Source organism: Ammodytes marinus (assembly GCF_949987685.1).
Source record: "Ammodytes marinus genome assembly, chromosome: 18".
Taxonomy (NCBI): domain Eukaryota; kingdom Metazoa; phylum Chordata; class Actinopteri; order Uranoscopiformes; family Ammodytidae; genus Ammodytes; species Ammodytes marinus.
Window position 1 is genome coordinate 9,975,096 of NC_137222.1, and position 20,819 is coordinate 9,995,914.

The 20,819-nt window shown below is 39.9% G+C and overlaps 1 protein-coding gene across 1 annotated transcript in view; it reads left to right on the plus strand.

The window, feature by feature from the left end:
• Positions 1-20,819, plus strand: part of astn2 (astrotactin 2) — a gene marked incomplete at its 5' end in the record, with an annotated part of 278,723 nt that overhangs the window by 30,715 nt on the left and 227,189 nt on the right. The gene's annotated exons all lie outside the window — the stretch shown is intronic.

The following is a 20,819-nucleotide window of genomic DNA, read 5'->3' on the forward strand; positions in this document are numbered from 1 at the left end:
ATTTGCTATGGGCCTTCAAGAAAGAGTAAACAAACAGCATTGTTTTTGTAAAAAATCTGTATACAATGATTAATGCATGTTTGTTGGAGCTATTAATTATAGAGACAACAGTTCCTCTAATGTGAAAGTTGCGGAAAGTGGAACAGACAATCAAGTGTTTCTGTGAATGACAAACCAGAAAAGGAATGCTGATATTAATATAATACAAGTACACACATTTATTTTTCATTTTCACTCCACATAATAATAATAATAAGACAGTGCGAGCAAAATCCAACAATCAACCCAACTCATCATCACATTGAATCACTATGCTTCATTGGACACAGATAAATACAAATGCAGAAATTCACGCATGGGCAAATACATTGTATAAATTCACTCATCCATCACGTACGCCCACATCTCCCAACACCTGAAACTACTTTGGCTCTGATACGAATTAATGTACCAGTCAAGTGAATCCAGGTGAGATAGAAATCCACTTACTTTGATCACTATCAGTGGCGGAGAGACCACATGGCAGGTTTAGCTTAGCTTCAGAAACACTAGGAGCCGTGGCACTATAGGGGGACAAGTATGGAAGAGAAAACGGAGGAGATTACATCTCAACTCTGCAGGTTGCTCCATGGGAGGTGCTGGTGGTGCTCTGGAAGGAACACATGGGGTTGAATTCAAGAGAACTAACACGGACTGACAGAGGCTCACATGTGGTCTGGGTGAGATGCGCGGCGCCAGTGATCAGCTATGAGTGTTAGTTTCCGGACTGATAACGTGGCGCATCAGGTTTGTTTTTGTAGGTGTAAGAAAACTGATTTTCAAACAAAGTAAGCTAAATTGACTATATATACAGTTCACTTGCATACTTATTCGGATGTCCTTAATAGATGCTGTTGCATAATATATTTTCTCCCACGCTATTAAGCCATCAAATGTTTCTCACTATGTGAAACGAGGAAGCCATCGTGAGAGCACCCCAGGGTAACTTTTTGGTTGTTGATGTGATCTCTACATGAATAACGCCATGTTTAGTCAGAGAACATGAAGGCTTATTACTGTCTCCTTTTAACATATTTTCGCTGTGTGTACATGAAAGCACAGTGGAGTAGGGTCTCCTGTGGTTTGCTTTGCTACGGTGGAAAGGCACAACACAGTCCTTTTTTTAAAACATGTTTTTGCGAATATGCTGCTAAAAGGAAAACTTAAGTAGGAACAATATTTTTATAAACTTAATATTTCAAAAATCTTCCTTGCATCGTTCTTCATAAGACACAGCCTAATGAGGGGGCACAGCGGTTTAGGTATCTAAAAAATAAAATACACCATGCTTAATCCCAAGTATGACAATGTATAGTTTTCGTAGCCTAGAACAAAGCCTGTCTAATATGCAGCCTATACCTTTCCTCTCCAGGAGACTGTTCGCCATAGAAAATAATTGATCTCATGCTGCAATAGCAGGCCAGAGTAGGATGATGGAAATGTTCAATGCAGACAAATACACCATTTTGATATTTTCATTTGTGGCTGAGTGACTCATTGGTGTTGGATAGTTATTCTCAGACAATCCTCTTCCTTGTATACATTGTCTATGCAAACCCATTTGCAAAAGAGGAACTTTTGAACTGCCTTTTTTTCTTTCATTTAATTTCCTGTTTCTATGGAAAACTGTGCTGTTTCAGCTTTTTGTGAAATGCTCTTTGAAATGAGTTAGGTACGAGTGAAATGATGGAATTGCTACTACCGGTACTCATTGTTCCCACCTTGATGTATAAGGGCATTCCATAATAGCACTACTCTCCCTCTGCACAGAACTTGCTTTGTATGCACAACTCACAATTTACAAACACATTCATTTCCAAGGATCCCTGGATAAAAACTTCTGCTACCCATTTAAGATCCTCAATCATTCATTACCAATCAACATTGAATTGCCTTCATACAGCTTTGTTCTGAGACCTACGCTGGTCTGCGTCTCAGTTCTTCAGGTGAAAGGGTGTTCAACACATTTGGCATACAATGGTTATCCAATGCAGTTTTCAGGAAGTGCTAAATTATCATGAAGAATACATGAACTTTTCTCCTTGCTGGAGCAACTCTCAAAATGTTCCTGTTCCATGTGCCTGTCCATGTGACAGCCTTAGTGATGGGCATGGGTCAGAAGTCGGAAATGATAAACCCAAAAGGTTCATTGTGAGTTGATAGCAGGGTGAGCAAAACAGGAAATGTATAACTATTTAAAAAAAAATTACTAAGACGGCACACAGTACTACTAGTGCATTCATTGCAATAAACAAAAATGTATTTAATTGTGACACTACTGTAGCTCCAGGGATGACAAAGACTGCTGGTCTATTGTTCGAACCAACACTCTTTAAGGAAAAGCATCACGATAGTAAATACAAATTTGTACCATATACATTGTACATTATACAAGATTATGTCTGAAAATGTTGTCAAATGGTTTGTCCCCTTCACAAAGAGATTCAAAATGTGTCCCCTGAAAATCTTCTTTTGTTTCCGTCATTTTGTTTTTTGTACCATCAAACCAAATCAAGTGGCCTGCTCTGAATGATGTTACTGGGATATGACTGTAGTGTTACAAGTGTTCCTCACTGGAGTAGGCTAGCCACAAACATCTCAAACTTAAGGTTTTAAACTGAACATTACAAGTCGAAAAGGGATAGAGGAAAAAAAGTGGAGGATAAGTGAAATATTATCGTGATTGTTTGCCATTAAGCTGTAATGAGATTTTATAGAGGCTGATGGATTATGATCGATACAACAATCCAGGGGTGGCTGAATGGACCAATGATCTAGGAGGAAAGACAGGTTCGAGCTATGAAAGAGGAGTTGACATAAATTGACCATATGATTGTTAAGCATTTTTCGAGCTCAATTAATTAATATATATGAATGCATATTCTTTACAATACAAATTATTTACTAGCAGCTGTAATAAAGGGGGTTGATATGTTACAAGAATAATCCATTATTTGTTGCCTGCGGTTAAACTATTTGGAGATTATTTTCAGAGCCTCCCCCATAACAGATGTCAGCGTGAATATTCAGCATAGACTTTCAAGTGGGACTCATTTTGCCGTACTTGTTGCATGAACCATTTATGATGTCCATGTTATTTTCTATAAACTGTGCCACTGAAGTCTCAATGGTCCTTTGCAGCTTTTCCTTCTGTTCTTTTACTTTTCATGTTCATTGTCAGTATCCAGACCAAAAGCTTATACAGTACTGAGTGATATTGGAACTGGGTTTATATGCTGATGATAAGTCTATTATTGTATATTTATTTATTCATTTATTTTGCCCCGTCAAAAAACATTGCCACTTCCAGCATTAGCACTACATATTGGTTTATTTACTTTTTATATAAGTCCTACACTACTGCATAGTCTAAAATGGAAATGATTACTAAGGATATAAAGCCTATCTCAGAGTTCATTTCTGTGAAACAGAGCAGGGCATTTTCCCAAAGGCTCCCCACGAACCCAAAGGACACTACTACTTGGATGGTCTATTCCTAGTTTTTAGTGTTCTTAGTAACAGGCGGTTATAGGGAACATAATACTAACATTACTAGTATTGACAGTTAATCTGGCTCTGGTCCTGGATTTTTTTTTTTATGTAACTTGCAGTACCATAAACAGTTCCCCAACGTGGAATATACAGTAACTGAAACTTGTATATCAATCAACCTCAGTTAAAGGGAGACACCTTGGAAATTTTTTAGTTTCCCCATGTGACTGTCTCGTGACTACAAAAGTTGAACAACTTGACTTATGATCAGGTACATCCACAGTCGTCCCCCTATTGTGTTGTAGGTCAGGAGGCCAGTTAATGTGAACATGCTGGACGCAGCTGGGGCATGACGGCTTAAAAGTCAACCAGTGATTTATATCCAGTGACAGGGGACCCAGCTCAGCATGCCAATGGCATTGCCATCATTAATCAGGTTAGACACTGCCATGCCCACAGGAAATTAATTAACTCTTAAAAAATCTGCACAGGCTCATTATTTATAGTGGCTAATTTATCGCAGGATTGTGTACGGCTTGCCATACGATATGCACCCACATTCACCTATAAGGAAGGATATTAACGTGCAAGTAGAAAAAGGAAAGAAGAGGACAGTTGAGAGACTGAGAAACAGGAAGAAGAAAAAAGTGCTTTCTAACCATTGCCAATATAGTGTTTTGCACTGATTTTAATTAGTGTATGAATTATCTAGGTTGAATGGCTGTCGGTGCTCAGGAACAGTTTTAGCAGCTTTGAATACATTCCTAAACATCTGTCCATACTATGGAAGAGTGCAGTACACAGGACCTTATAAAATGGCACCACTTCTTTTAAATAGACAGGAGTAGCTTTACTAGCTGGCCCTCAGCCATGGTTCTGTAATAGCTAAAAACATGCTGTATATCAGATACAATTGTCAGATTCTATTTTTAGATCAGTTTCCTGACCAGGTTTAGTATAATGCTTTGGAGTGGCTGGCCGCATTCAGTGCCAGCGGTTGAAATAGTGTGTTCCCGTCTTAAGTCCAGTGGTTAAGTCTCTCTGGAACCACATGTTGTCGCCATGGGCCAAGGACTGAATCCAGACTCTTTTAAGCTTCTGTTTCCCCTCCTTTTTTTTTAAATAGTTTCCCTAAAGAGTAGTCAGTGTTCTAATAACCAAAAGCACATTAGTATTTCAAGTCAAGATACATTTAAACCATGTTGGTTGCAAAAAATATGGAATTATTTATGGAATACCTTTATTTGCACATAAAAAATTGCAGTGCCAGTTGACCATGCACATGTGTGGGAGGAATTCTGTTAGGCCAGATTTGGGTCAAAGGAAGATTTATTTTGATAATGCAGTACAATGAAATATAAATGTTGTTCTTTTTTTTGCACAGTACCTTGAACATTGTTCTTAGTTGAAAAAGATAATTAGTGAATACTAAAGAGATGGGCAGCTCGACAGATGGTTGTCAGTTCAAACAATATTCTCTTACAAATCACACTCACACTGCTACACACTGACAAAGAGCACACTGCTCACAAAGAACCAACATAAACAACGTTAACATTGTAATGGACAAGTACATGTTAGATAGCTCAACATTTAACAATAGATAATTAAATGCACAAATGCGAGCAACGCAACACTTAAGCTGCTCTAACGAGAGACTGAGAATGAGCCAGACACGGAACCTTTGATTACTAATTCAAGGAGACGCCTAAACAGAAATGTATCAAGTGACTGCAAGATAACTGATGGGAGGAGAGTTTGTTGCCTGCAACCAGCGGATTGCCAGCAGTTACTACTGATCATGAAAGTTGTGGCAGAGATGTATGAAACATGCCAATACAAAAATGGCACTCTAATTGGAAAAATGGCAAATAATAGGGTTTTTAGTGTTGTGCAAGGCAGAATGGTTCAACATTTTCTCAGGTTAGAGGAATCCAGAAGCTACATGGCGAACTGTAAATACAAAGTACCATCAAGCATCTACTGTGATGTTATATGGAGTTTGGTTTGTCTGGTATGCTGCATATTAGATGCATTGCCCCAACCAAAAGTAACTCTGTTTACATATGTCTTGGTTTCTTTAACCCATTGATGACGGCTGCTGCGCGATGCCACATCGCGCAGCATTATTACTTTATCTAATTTTCATGGCATTCCCAGCATAGAATGCACTGTCATTGGTTCAAATACACATGAGGTGGGTTTTGTTGATTTTTTTAAGACCACGTGACCACCCAAAAGTTGTGTGGTTTGCCGAAAATCATGTCAATCAAAAAATAAAAAATAAAACAAAATAATAAAAAAATAGGCCAGCTATGTCGGCGACAGAACAGTTAGTGGCGTTTGGTGCGCAGAATCAAGGTCTAACACATTGCATCTATTTATTAACGATATTTAATAATTTTCTAATTCATCTCATTTTGACGATTTTTAGAAAAATGTGTTGGTTTGTAAGCGCTAAGGGAGCATGTTTAAATAAAACCTGTGAACCTTAACTTTTAAATGTATTTTATTTCACGTTTCTATGTGCTACACAGGCTTAGATATTAAGGTTTTGGTAGACTTGACAATTCGTACTATTTTTTCAGAAAACCCTCAGGCATTAAGGACATGCATCCTAGATTGCCATAGTCATCAATGGGTTAATAATCGGAATCAGAGCCTAATCGGAATGAAAAGACTTCATGATCCGAAAAATATTTCTTTACATTTCAAATGGGTGGTTTGAATTGCATAATTAACTTTGACTACTCTCTACTATGATTACTTAGCATTTTTGGAATAAATCTTCCACCTGTGTACTGTTTTTCAGAGCAAACATCTTTGAATTGGTTACTTTTAAGTTTTTAATTCTCGCATGTATGAACAGAAGACTTTATCTGTGTTTGATGCTCATGTTCTGAAAAATAAATGTTTTGCTTCAGCACAAAAAGCACAACAGCAGACCAATAATGGTGCCAAACACTGAATGCAGTCCCATCTTTTTCAAAACTTCACCCAATATGTGTCTCATTCTGTCACAGTAACATCGTTTTGACATGGAATCTATTCAGTGGTTGACACTAACGTTTGCCCGCTTGCCCGGGGCAACTGAAAATAATGTTTGGGCAAGTTGAGATTGCTTTTTGGTTGCCCGAACGGGCAAGTGGATTTTAGAGGGTTTGTCTGTAGTATAGGCTATGTATTCATGTGTTTTACAGTCTGCAAAAAAAAAAAAAATCCCGCTAACTCACACAAAATAGATCGGCTATATTCGCAATTGGGCAGCCAGCAGCATCACGGTCGCTCTTTCGCACTCGATCTCTCTATCTCTCTCTCACACACACACACACTACACACACACACACACGCCGCCTGTGTGCGCGCAGTTTCGCTGTCTACGTTCCGAAAGCCGGCTCTATCCTACGGACTTGGTTCCGCTATATTCAAAACCCAGAAATCAATAACGTTTGAGCTTATCGATACCGCTATGGAGTCCAGTAGGCTAGGTCACATTATGTAATTTTAAATATCAAGTCGGGTCATCTTCATCTAATTAGGCCTACTTCAGCGTATTATTCCATCACTGGACCGCATCGTGGACTGTAAAAGTGTTCTACCTTCGACTGTGTTGAAGAAACTCCTTCAACCCGCTCCGTCTCCCAAAAAAAAAAAAACTCTTGTCTGCTGAGCCGCTGCCTCTGCAGACGGGCTCGGCACCGTCTCATCATTCAATGCAGCGGTGATCAACAAACGAGAGACTCTGTAGCAAGTCCCGCAGTTAAAAAATCGGATAGTTTTTATATCCATATTAAAATCTGCAGGATAAGACCTAGTTAGCTAAAAAAAAATCGCTAACGGTTCAAATGTGATGTGTTCAGGTCGGCTCAGTAAAATGATTATTAGGCAAAGGTCAATAAAATGACAACATGATGTGTTCAAATGTAACATCAAGAAAATAAGAAATTTGAATAATAGCCTACAGTTTGGGTAAAAAACTTGTTTTCCCAGCAATATAAACTAAATAGTAGGCCTAAATATGGAATTATGACATGCTTAAAGTCCTATCCTGAACTATGCTCATCTTATAAGCAATTAAAGCAATAATACTAGTTCTCTTTAAACAAAATAATAGAAAAGTATCGATAAAGATTTGGATTGTGGAGTCTTTATAATGGTATCAATATGAATAGAAATGAATGATCCCCCTCCCTACTTACAGTGTAACTGGGCAATAGCTTTAACATGGTGGACTTTAATCATTTTATGGCACACGATCACTTTTTGGCACAATGTGACCGTTTTAAATAAGTAAAATAAGTAAACATTTTTGAGCTCTGAGCTAGACTGAGTTTTCTGAGCCCCTGGGCAAGGTGCATGGCAAAAAGAGGCCCTTTCACGATGCTGCAGCAGGACCAAGCGCTTGGTGTTGTGTGATGTCATGATATCTAGGCTTATATGAATTGTTGTTCGTTTTATGTGGTCAGGATGAGACAAGTAAGCAGTGTTTGCATTTAAGAGATACGGTTCGCTAAAATGTATAATTTAATTAGCCTATACTGTATATATCATTGTTTAACAGTTTTTTTTGGGCAAGTGAACACAACATTCGGGCAAGTAAAACATTACCTGTACTTGCCCTATGGGCAAGTGCATTTGAAACCTTAGTGTCAACCCCTGTATTTAAATATGAACCATTACAGTGAAGAGCAAGAGAGCAGTGTATCATGATCCACTTCCTGGTTCAGCCTGATTAGGACTTTCATGAACTATCTCAGTCTATGCAAGGCAGAAGATGGTTCCTGCAAACACCTGGCAGGTGTCAAACTCATCCCGTCAAGCCAGATCATACCTGTTCCTAGAGGCCGTAGCAAAGTTTGTATTGCCAGTGTTATGAGAAAATGCATCAGGGGGCAAAAGAACAGTCTGAGGGAAACAGCAGTATTCCAGGGCTTGTGCCAAGAACTGATTGGCTAGCTGAGACCTGTCAACATGTACGGACCTTTGCTGAGCTGCCAGCATGGGATCACCCAGATCCCACCCAGAGCCATGTAAACAAAACAGCTTGCCTTAGCAGTGAAGAACTGCTATCTCTAAAAGGGGCTGAGATTGATGACTAGAGCAGGACTTGATTTTTTTGATCCCGTAGCTTTTTCAGGGTTGGGTTAGTGAGTCGAGATATTGAGTCCAGCAAAGAAAGTGAGAAAACAACAGAAAAGAGACTGAAGTGGGAGCTGGCTGTGGAAAGAAACATCCCATGTGGCAACCCCCTGAAAAGCATTACCCTATTTAACAAATCTTTGACTTAGTTATTTGTGATTATACTTCTTCTCCCCAACTGCATGCTTGGATATGGAGGAGTCCTCATTCATCTCCCACTATAAGTTCATCCTTGACATGGTCATGTTAAGTATGGCACCTGTAACAAATTGTGGCTCTTTTGTTTGAAACGCCATTATTGTTGGTGAAGGCCATTGCTGCTGGCCCTGGACCCAAGACTGAAGCAGGAGGATCGCAGCAAACCGTCCAGCAATTGAGTGTGACCAAGACGATACAGTAGATCATGTAAAGCAGACTTCTAAGATTGGTCAACCCAGACTTATTAAGTAATTTATTCCTTGCTACACTAGTTATCTCTTCAATAGCTTTTCATTGGAAATATCAAAGTTGAGAAAGTTATTTGGCCTCAAAGCTATGATAATCATTCAATCTTCTGAGTGATGAGCTCATTGTTGTCCTAAATGTGTCATTTCTACAACCAATATTCAAAGTCCATCAGTAGAAAAAACACTTTATTTTGCCATCCATTCCTTTCCCGACATGCAACACGTGTCACAACAAACTGGTATCAGCTCTTTTTTTGTGGGACTTTTTCGCAAACAGATTGTGCCTGTGCTCATTCACATCTATTGGTTTAGGAAATGCCCTGCTAAATAGAGGAATGTTGTGACAAAATGTTTGTGACGTGGAAGGTTATTTGCGGAACAGAGTAAATGTCCCCCAAGTTTATCAGAAAGAACAATTTTACAGATATGACTACATTTGGCATCATTACCACTGAGGTCCCTCTGCATAACATAACTTGATGGCATATGTGTTGTTTGTTGCTAGCCATATTTGCCTGCTCATTTTTTTAATTCCATTTTCCGTCCTTGACACATGGTTTGACATGAGTCCTGTAATGCTGTTTAAAAACACTGACGATGCATTCTACCCTTCCTACTCGAGCAAGGTCTCAATTGAATAGGCCAAAACAAAGGATTAGTAAATCTTAATGTGTGTACTATTGTGCCTAAGCCTTCCACTTTGGCACCGGCAGGCAACCTCATCGGTGGACAAGCCTTGTATTATAGTAAGAGAGAGTAAGAGAGATGTGAAATCAGAATAGGCCTTGTTAATGGGATTGTAGTGTTTCAGGAGAAGCCTATGCACTCAGCAGATAAGGGGACTGTTTATCCTGTTAATGTGTCACTTTAAATACATTAGGAGTAGGAGGGCTCTTTTTTGGCACTTTGCCTCACTAATCCTGAGTGCAGGGGACAAAGCATTTTGAAGCTCGACACATAAATAAAACTTTAACGTTTTCTTAGTGGGTTAATGCAGTAGCGGCCTTAGCTATGTTTCAACCCATTCAATTGAATGGGGCCCCGCCCTCTGGGGGCCCCCAAGCCCCCCCCTAAAAAAATAAAAATAAAAAATGTTTTGATAAATAATTCTTGAGCAGGCTACCGGGCCCTAGGCCTCATAGTAACTTTTCATGTTGCATTGTCAAAGAGCTCAGTCACTCATGTCAATAACAGGGTCCAAAAAGGAATAAGCCTAAATATAAGGAAATAAATCATCATGGGCCCCTCAACCAGTAGGGGGAGAAATACAAAAGCATAAGAAAACAGCATTAGTAGCTCTGTCTAAGGGGCTTCATGATGAGCCTTTAGGGCCCCCACACACATACAGGAATATGATTTCTATGTGTAAATTCTATGCTGTTCATACAAAGTAGCTATCCACCCTGTATCTGTTGAAATGAGTCTCTCCATCATAGAACATGAGTCTGCAGACCAATCTACTGTACTGTTTTTACAGTAGCAGAGTAAAGAGTGCTGCCTGATTAAGAAAAATCAGAAAAATAATGTTCCTGCTGCATCTCAGGATTTGATATAGCCTCTAAGGATGTATTCACACATGCCGTGTTTAGTTCGGTTGAAACGAACTCAGATGCACTTCTGCCTTCGGTGCGCATCTTTCAGGCAGGTGTGAACAGCAATCGCACTCGGGTGCGGACCAAACAAACGCTCCGAGACCCAGCTGAAGAGGTGGTCTCGATGCGTTTCCAAACGCACTTTGCTGCAGTTCGTTTGTGGTGTGAATTTGTTCGGAATCGATCCGACCCAAATGCAGGAGGCACTGTGCCTTTTCTTTCTTTTCTTTTTTAATAGCCTAAATAGCCAGCAGCTTCACATTATGGGCAAGTGTTGTTGTCGCCAAAATTAGGAAGATTAGTTGTGGTTTGACCGGGAGCCCAGAACAATATAAATGCTGAATGTGTTCAGCGATCAGATGAAGGAGAGGGGAGCGTCTCTCGCACAGTGCCAACAGGTTCACGCTGCGCAAGAAGTGTGTGTTTTTATTTTGCTTCCCATGTACGGGACCGTCAATACTATCCCCGTGTCAGTTTGGAGCTGAACTGCGCCGACCCAGCTGATACACAGCTTAATCAACTGAGTGTCAGCTTGAGCCTATTCTTCTCGCGTGACGCGCATCCAGCACCAAAAATACAGTACAAATTATGTTTCACATCGTAGGCTACAAGCCACATAACGTGGCATTGACATAAGGCTACACATTATGACCATATGAAACAACAATAATTTGATGTTTTTCCTCTTTATTTATAGGTTAGATGTAGGCCCTTTTATTATTTTTAGCCCCATATTATATCAATGATATATATTTCGCAGTTTAAACTTTGTGCTTCCGGTTTCTCTCCACCCCAGAATGTCTGTCCAATGAATGAATGACCTCAGATCACGTGTGGTTTTGCTTCGTAATGCTGGTTCACTTGCAAAAGGGGCAATATGAAAGTGGACCACACCAAACAAAAAAAATCAAAACTCTATTTGGTCTGGACCAAAGCAAGTGCACTAGCGGACTTTCCCAGTGTGAATACACCCTAAATTTCCCCTCAAAGTGCACCAGATTGATGCATTTTAATTCAAAAGGCACACATTTTCTTCCGGGGGGGATGCCCCCGGACCCCCCAACAAGGACCAGGGTCCCTCCCACAGTATCCCTAAATCCTGTGAGAAAAACTGACTTCATTAATATGTTTTTACCATTAATTGTATATGTGCTGAAAAGTCAGTGTACCTGACTGGATAGGTAGGAGTGGGGGGGCCCTTTAAGAGTTTGCACCCAGTGGCCCATCATCTCATAAAACTCTACAATCTGTTTTCTTTTTGCGGGAAGCATGCACAAGCATGCACAATAAATATGTATAAAAAAAAATAAAAAAAATCAAGATTTTTTTTTTCAAGAAAATACAAAAAAAGTGGGGGGCCCCACACTAAGTCTTGAATGGGGCCCCCAGATCGTTAAGGCCGCCTCTGGGTTAATGATGCTATTTTCTGCTGAGAGAATACCCAATTCATATTGTATCGCAATTGCAGAATAAAATCTGCAAGTGGGCCATTTTTTGAATATCAAATATTAATAATTGCTTTGACCTTGAGTAATAACGGAGGCATGGATAAACACACATACAACACATAGTACAGAGTGCTATGCACAGACATGAACAATGATGCACAGCATAATTAATGTATTCATTGCTAATTAGAGATAATCCAGGTCCCACTGTGCCACAGTGGGACCAATGGCAGGCAGATATTTGTTAATTCTATGTACAATGTCACAACAGGTTCCCAAAGGTTTGTTAGCCCACTATAAAACAAATTATGTTTCAATAATTTATTACCCGCTTTGCACTTGTTATTGTTTTTGAAAAATATGTAGGACGATGTAAAGCAATATTTTTGGATCGCTTTGTTGTGAAGTTTTTTAGTAGTTTAAATTTATGTTGCATTTTCTTTTTCTGTAGTAATGCTCTGGCAATATATGGCTGCATTATATGGCTGTGACTTTCACTTAACTTCTAGGATGTTTATTGGGGAAGAAGAGGTATGAATTATCTGCTTATTATAAGATACTCACTTCAATGGCCAAATCCTGTAACGCCTTGGTACGTTCTGAACTCATAAGTCACCTTCGCCTTCACACTGTGCAGCTCACCAGCGCTGTCTCTGAAAATATGATTGGTTTTCTGTAGGAGGTTGGTCAGTGCGCAATCCAACAGCTGCCGCTGTGATTGAGCACAGTAGGAGCTGGTGGGGACGTGGACATCAGCGATAAGGCCTGAGTGGTACTGGCAGGGCCTCTCGTTAGCAGGAGATCCTTCACAGGGACCCCACTATCAACTCAAAGGGCAGGGTTGGTGTCACTGTCTGAATTTCTTTACAACCGCCAAGATTGATATTACCTAGAAAAGCTGCAAAAATGAATGCAGATTCAGAATGCATGGCATTGTAGTCATAGGTTATAGGAAGATAACACGTCCATGATATTATTTATCTCATAAAATGGTAAAAAGTGGAGTGAGTGCCACATACACATTTTTTAAATATTAAAACAAGAAAGGATATGAAGTGACCTCATCTGTGGGGAAGTGAGGTGAACAAGTCATCTAGAGAAACATGCGTTGAGTCAACAGAATTGGATCCCACCATTGTGCTGATTGAGCTGAGAAGTAAAGCCACAGCAGTCTACAGCAGTTAGATGTCTGAATGGAGGATAACAATACTGACAGTGTTTTTGTTAATTTCCCCAACTGCATTCTTAATAACCTTAAATGCTGCTGCCTCCCCTATTTTGTGTATTTATTTGTACAACAGAAAAAAATAATTACATCAAGTTTGAAGACATCTGTTGGATTTAAATATTTTGTTTTGTTAAAGTCTATACTTTAACCTTGGTTGACGTTGGTGGAATATCCCAGCAGCAGACCCGGGATCGATTCCCGCCCGCGTTCGTTCTCTGCATGTCACTCCCCTCTCTGCCCCATTTCACCTCTGTCAATCTGCACTATCAATAAAGCATAAAAATGCCGAAAAAACATCTTAATGCAATATTTCTCTTGTTGATAACTAAAGTCTACAATAAAAGTTGTTCATGGAGATCAAATGTTTGGATATATAATGTGTGCAGAGTTAATTTGGGCAGGTGATAGCCATTGCCATGAAATGTGGCATTGTTTTTGTATTCTAAATTAATTTCTTTATGGCTCATTGAGTGTGAGAAAACGAATGCTCGCACACACACACACACACACACACACACACACACACACACACACACACACACACACACACACACACACTCACACACTGTGTGTCAGACCTCTTACATTTCCTAAAAAAAAAGTCTTGATTAATTTTTAATTGTGTTAATTTGCATTGGTCTTTATGTGAATGCCAGCTATTTCATTAGTGTTGGTAATGAGACCTTAGGTGGTATTCAGTTGCATGGGTGTTAAATTGTAAAGGGAACCCTGCATGACTCATCTTGTGTTCGCCTAAATATTCCATAGCTCCAATCAGGTTATTAAAAATGGTAATGGAACAATTAGCCTTTAGGGGATGGAAAGATATGACATCAAGACCATTCAGTATAATCAAGGATGCATTGTTGTTCAACCAGTTTGTTTTTCTGCTCATGAAAAGCTCCTGTCAACAGCTAATATTGGAGTGCAATTGAATAGCAAAAAAAATAAAAAAAACACATAGAATTTTTCCTTTGTCACTGTCGACAGAGGTTTTGGGTGTGCTAATATTCTTGAACACTTCTGATGAGTGTCAGACAAATCCCCTTTCCCCTCTCTGTCTCTTCTTCTCTGTCTGCTTGTCACTGTCTTTCACAAGCTCTCACCTCTTCTTTTCTGTCCTTCGTTTCATTTTGGGCTGAGGCGTTTGAAACCAACGAACCCGTCCTTATTCGCTCACATGAATTATTGAATATTCATCCGCCTATGTCGTTGTCACGAGTCAACCGTGCTTAAGGCAGCCTGGGCAGTGGGATGTGGGGTGCATTCAGCAGAAGACGGACGTGTTATGCCACGTATTTAATGACAGGCAACAAAGTGCCTTTAGGGTGCCAGCTTTCATCATACTAAATGTTGATGACACAGGCTTGTTGCCGAGCTGACAAACTGTCATGGAGCTGTCAGGCGTACACAATCACTGCCTCTGCACTGCTATGATCACCTTTAAACTGATGAATGCCAACCTTTTGCGAAACTTGTGTTGTTGTTGGTGTGTGGGTAGACAGAAGATTGTATGAAGGTTCATGCATATGTTGTTATTGTTGTTTTTTCAGCTCCTAAACAGTATATTTTAATCCATGATTTATTTATTTTTTTTGAGCCCACTTCTGCTGTCTGTCATTCTGTTAGGAGCAGTGCAACCTTGTCATTGATTGTAGTTATCAATGGAATGCCTGATTGTGCTTTAATTGGTATCAAAATGTTGAATATGTTATAAGAATAATACTATATGGTTAAGTGTGGTTTTTATTTGAATTCAAAGGACGTGCAGCCTCCATTATCCAACAACATTTCAGACAATACAGTGAGTGTCTCCAAACACAGACTACCATCTCCCTAGATGGAAATGGGAGCATTGAGGATTGAATTGGAGATGTATTTAGGTAATACGTTTAGGAGATGGTTCATTGACACTGAATTAGATTTTTTGGACTCTATGGGCTCGTAGAGTTTTTGAGACATTCTATTCAAATGAGTTCCACATGGGATTTAGAAAGTATACCCATATCCCAGTAAAATCAACATGGGTGCAATCATAGTGTTGGAGAAAATGTTCTTTTGTTCATGATCAGTGGAGCAGCACCAGGATTTGTCTCTGGATGACATCATTACTGGTATTTTCCACTTGTTCATTGTAAGGAGCTGCTACTCCCAAATTAGCACATTCAAACAGTGAACTGTTGGCTATTCTGTTTTACTATGTATGTTTACTTTGAATGCGAAAATCCAATTTGTACAATTGAATTAATAACATGTGAGATAGCAAATTGATAATAGCTCATATGGTCATTTTCACCACATCAAAACTGTAGTTCATGCAAATATATTGTCCCAAGGGCAGCAACTAGCCTATTGTGACCAGACTCAAACATTTGAAAAAAAAACAACAATGCTTTTTCAGAGGAAATGCTTCAAGAATACCAATGAGGCCTATAAAACGGCATAACAGCAAATAAAACCATAACTGCAATTATGCAGCTAAATGCTAACTAGCTTGCTTAAGACGGAATCAAGTGGCATGCTTAGTTACCATTTAGTTAGCTCGTACATATTTTCCAACTCACACATCTTACTTTGGAATTGTGTTTTGTAAACTTGATAAAAATGAGTACAATATTCACTCTACTTATAGTTAAATTTGTCTCCTGAGACCTCATGCGAGAAATGGTTCAGAGCTTGTCGCAATTTTTTCTGGTTCTTGGTAGGCTTCTTAGGAGGTAGCCTAATGTACTGTTGGTTTTTAGAGCTTGCAACAAGAAAGGACTAATAGCGAGATGGCAGTTGAATTAGATGTGTTCATGGTTGTTCTTGGTTCAGTGAACATTGTAACAGTTTGCGGGGCGGTATGGTCAATACATTGCTAATCAGGGTGGTCTGTGTTTAACTTTTAGTTAGAACATTAGTAGGTCTAATTCAAGCTTTAAAGGCATTGTACTGGGCTTGGAAAAAGCTAGCATTTTGTTGTGATCCATCTGTAAAAGCCATAGACAGATGTATGGTACTACTACAATGTTCCACAGAAGCTAATTTATTTTCACATTCAGTAAATCCTGAATTTATGCATACAGGTGCTGATCTTTTTTTTTTTGTTGTTGTTGTTGTTGCAGTAGACAGGTTTTCTTTCTTATGGTAAGCAGCCTGATTTTAGGATGCAAGTTTTCAGGTCTAGGGTTGTATCCGCTGTATAGTCGCTCCCAGGCCTTTTTGTTCTTGGTTGAATGCAACCTCATCTTACCAGATATCCAATTCTGAGAGATATGCTAAGTGGAAATAACTTTAGCTCACGGCTAATTTTATAGTACAGTATGAACTCTAAATTGAACTCAGCACTTCAAGACCAACCTTGAACATAATGAATGAAAGATGAAATATCTGAAGGGAGTAACAAAGACGATGAAAAACAAAACAAACTGCGTGAGCTCTTACATGATCTACAGGTCTTAGCAAATACTAAGGACACTTTATCAAGAATCTGCGTCAATCCTTGAATATACAGTATCTGTTCCAACTGTAATGCAAACTTTTTGTAACTAAACTAACATATTTTTAAGTTATATTTAATCCATCCAGTAACTAATGGGACATTATAAAGGTAGTCAAGAAGTCCCTGTTTTTTTTCCCATTGAATCAGTTGGATGCTGACATTATGCAAAATATATCTTACTACAAAGCTACCGGAAATGGAAATAGAAGAGAGTGATGGAGATGAAATGCAGCGAGACATAGATCAGCTTGGCTCGATTCAATTAGATGCCGAATGTTAGCAAAGACAGCTGAATTACTTGTGAAACTACTGTGGCGGGTTGAAGCATCAATATACTCACTCAATAGGGAAAGCTGTCACCATCCACCATGGAAGAAGAAATATAAGAGGAATATAAATGCACAATGAATTCCTGATGATAAGTGTTTGGTATATTGTAAACACATTGATGTTTAACTTTCAAAGGCCCTAGCAGCCATTACATTACTGCTTGTACCTGCCTCACAACTATTTTCTCGACGGCCATGCTCATTCCATTGTATCACTCACAACAGCAGAAGCCATTTTCAAAATGTATCATTAAAATTTTTGAAAATGGCTTGCTGATGAAATTTTTTCCAAGAAAGGATTTTTCATTTACTGAAACCTATGACTGCCTGAAAGGGACGGAATTCATTCAAAAAACATTCACACTGGCACACTGCATGTTGAAGAATTTGTCAAGGCTGTGCTTTACCTCAGCGAGTTTCTCCGTCTCTCTCTATGCTTCCCTAATTCCTCTCATGTTAGTGTTTTTTTTGTGCATGTGTGTTTGTGCGTGTGTGTTGGCATGTGCGTGGTAACCCTTGCCCCTGGCTACCGGCTCTATCATCCTGCACACCTGTCCACAATCGTCTCATCACTCTCCCGGTTTGCCCAACTGCCTCTCATCAGTCCATCACTCTGCAGTGTATCTGCCCTGTCTTTCCTACCACCCTCGCCAGATCCTTGTCTAAACCACAGTGGATCATCACCATCCACTCGCTATCTTGCTTGTCCTTCAGCCAGCCTGCCAGCCAGCCTGCCATCCTGCCTAACCACTGCTTTGCCTTCCAGCTATCTCAGGCTGCCACGTTTCCAGTATCTCATGCTCACGCCAGCTCTGTCCTCTCATCTTATCATCCATAACCCTTGGCTGAATAATAAAATGAAGAACAGAAACTCATTCTTACCACCAACACTTTTTCCGTGTCTAGGTATCGGTCCCTCCTGTGATCGTGACAAAAACGGCCATCATTAAAGGTGGAGTCAGCAATTCTGGCAATTCACGCTTGTTGTTATGCCCTTCCTACTTCTCCATACTGTTAGTGTGCTTAAAAAAAGCTAGTGTTACTACACAGCCCAGGCTCTGTAAACTGGCATGTAAGAAAAGGACATGTAAACAAAGGGGGCCCACCGTAGCTAGCACCGTCCCGTTTACAAAGCCTAGTGGACTGGATTTTCTTTAGCGCACACACAGTACAGACAGGCGACAAATTGTGAGGAGAGATTAAATAATTTTGACACCGATCTTTCTCCAAAATGGCTCCACCTTTTAATGTAGAAAAATACACTATTTGTCATAATGCAGCCTACACAATGTAACACCTCTAGTATTGGTCCCTTAGGTTCCCATGAATGCAGTATTTTGCAACTTTGCTATCATTTGAGCAGTTTTGAATAATGTGACGGCCATAATGTGTTTTTGTCCGTAGCCTAGTGGAGCTTTATGGCCACATCGCTGATGCCCCGCGAGAAAAACTCCAGTACTTCAGATGAGCTATTTTACCCCGTGAGGATCCCAGCATTATCATGTGTCACCATTTGTCCGTGATCCATACACTTAATGGAGACATTCTGAAATGTTCACAGTGGGTTGTCCTTGGGCTCGGTTTGGGAGATGCTGTATTGCTGACACCCTTGCTGGAAGCACACTGACTTGAGTTACACACATACAGTAGCCACATACACACACACACACACACACACACACATGCGCGCACAGTCATGCACAGATACACATTAATAATGCCCCTCCTAATGAATTACAAGCAGACCTTGAGGCCATACACCTATGTCCCAGAAACGTCTGGCTTGGAGCCCAATGATAAGCCTCATAGCACAAAAGACAAGGACAAACACACATACACAGGCACAAACCCACGCACACACACACACACATCATTATTTTATCTTTAAATAGCTACTAACCGTGCTTCCTAATCTACATAACAATCTCACACAGATGGGTAACATGTCTAGAAACTCTATTACTGTCCATCCATCCCGCATGTGATTGCTTTGTTTACTGCCAGACTTTCACTTTCAGGAATATAACTTTAAATTTGGATCAAACTAAGTGTCAGCGCTGTGCATAATCCGAGTTATTTAAAGCTGTCTGAAATGCACGTGAAGCATGTGAGCAAGACTCAGAGGTAAATTTGACAGGCGCTTGATAAGGTGCGTTTAAAACAGTAGCAGATGGCATAAGGCACCTCACTGTTGGCCCAGGAGACAAAGCATTATCTCTTGCCAAGGTGTAAGGTCAGGCAGTGTGTCTTCAGCCCGTGGATTAAACCTAAAGAGCTGAATAGCCAGCAGTTACTGTATGGCATTTAAGATTTTCACACTCAACAAAATCGTCTCATAAGCTGTAGTCAGCAAAAAGTGCAGAACACCTCACTTTGACAAGTGTGTGTGAGGATAAGTGGACTTTTTCCAGAAGGTGTGTCGGAGGGATTTAAGATAGTGGGTAAATTGTCCAAATGCTGAAATAATGAGTCGATGGAATATTATTTGACAAGAATTTTGATTATTGATAGCCATATGAGCAATTAATACACCATTTGTAGCTTGTCTCCCAATCACACATGTGAGGATTTATTGGGTCTGTTTTATATCAACCGTAAATTAACCATTGTTGGTCTGACAAACTAGCAATTTTGAAATACGTCACAATGGACTGGATTTATACTCTAAATGATCATTTACAAATTGAAAACATACTAATAAGATCAATTAGGGAAAGGGGTTAAAGGAAAGCACGACAAAAAAAACTGTTCATTGCATTCAATAGATCCTTACAACATGGGATGGGATACATAAACCATTTTTTTTGTGGCAAGCCCTGTCATTTTCTGAGGGGATGTCTGTTCTGCATGCTCCCTCCCTGCACCGGAGGCGGCCATGGCACAACGGAGCATAGCTCACATAACCCTCCCCAGCCATCCATTACCTTCGACCCAGAGTCACTGGGTTAATAACCAGCCGCACCGAAAGCCATTTGTCATTTGCTACCTGCCGCTGATAGGAGTTGTCAGCAGATGTCTATGCCCCCTTGTCACCTCGACCACATGACAAATACTGTATCAAGCTTCGCAATCTGAGGATCCCCGCGGCTTCTCAGTACTCCACCTGAACAACCACTCCCGCTGGATAGCATTAGATTCTTGTGCTTTGATCCATATCGAAATAAGCTTGGTGATCCCTCTGTAGCTTTTCATCTCCTTTTGCCCCATAATTTACAATTGGGTCTGTCTTTTCTTTTCTCTCTCTCTCTCTCTCCCTCTCTCATTTGCTTTTAAATGTCTCCAGCTTTTTCCTTTGATGTTGGATACTTTATGCCAGAACTAGCCTGGAGCCAGCAGTTGTTATATTGGTTGCAAATGTAATATGATTTATGCAGATAAGAAGACACTGACTTGTGAGATAGCATTCCCCCCAACTGCTTTGGCCATATAAATGTATCTATTGTTTCCCTGTGTTTCTTGCATGACAGTGAAGAGGAGTGTACTCAAATGGATATTGATTGTGATGGCTGAAACATTAGTGATGCTTGCGGCCTATTCATTTAGAATTTCGGCAAATCTCTGGCTAATACCGTGGGCAAAAAAGTTATCACCACAAAGATTTTCATCAAAGCAGCAAAGGAAT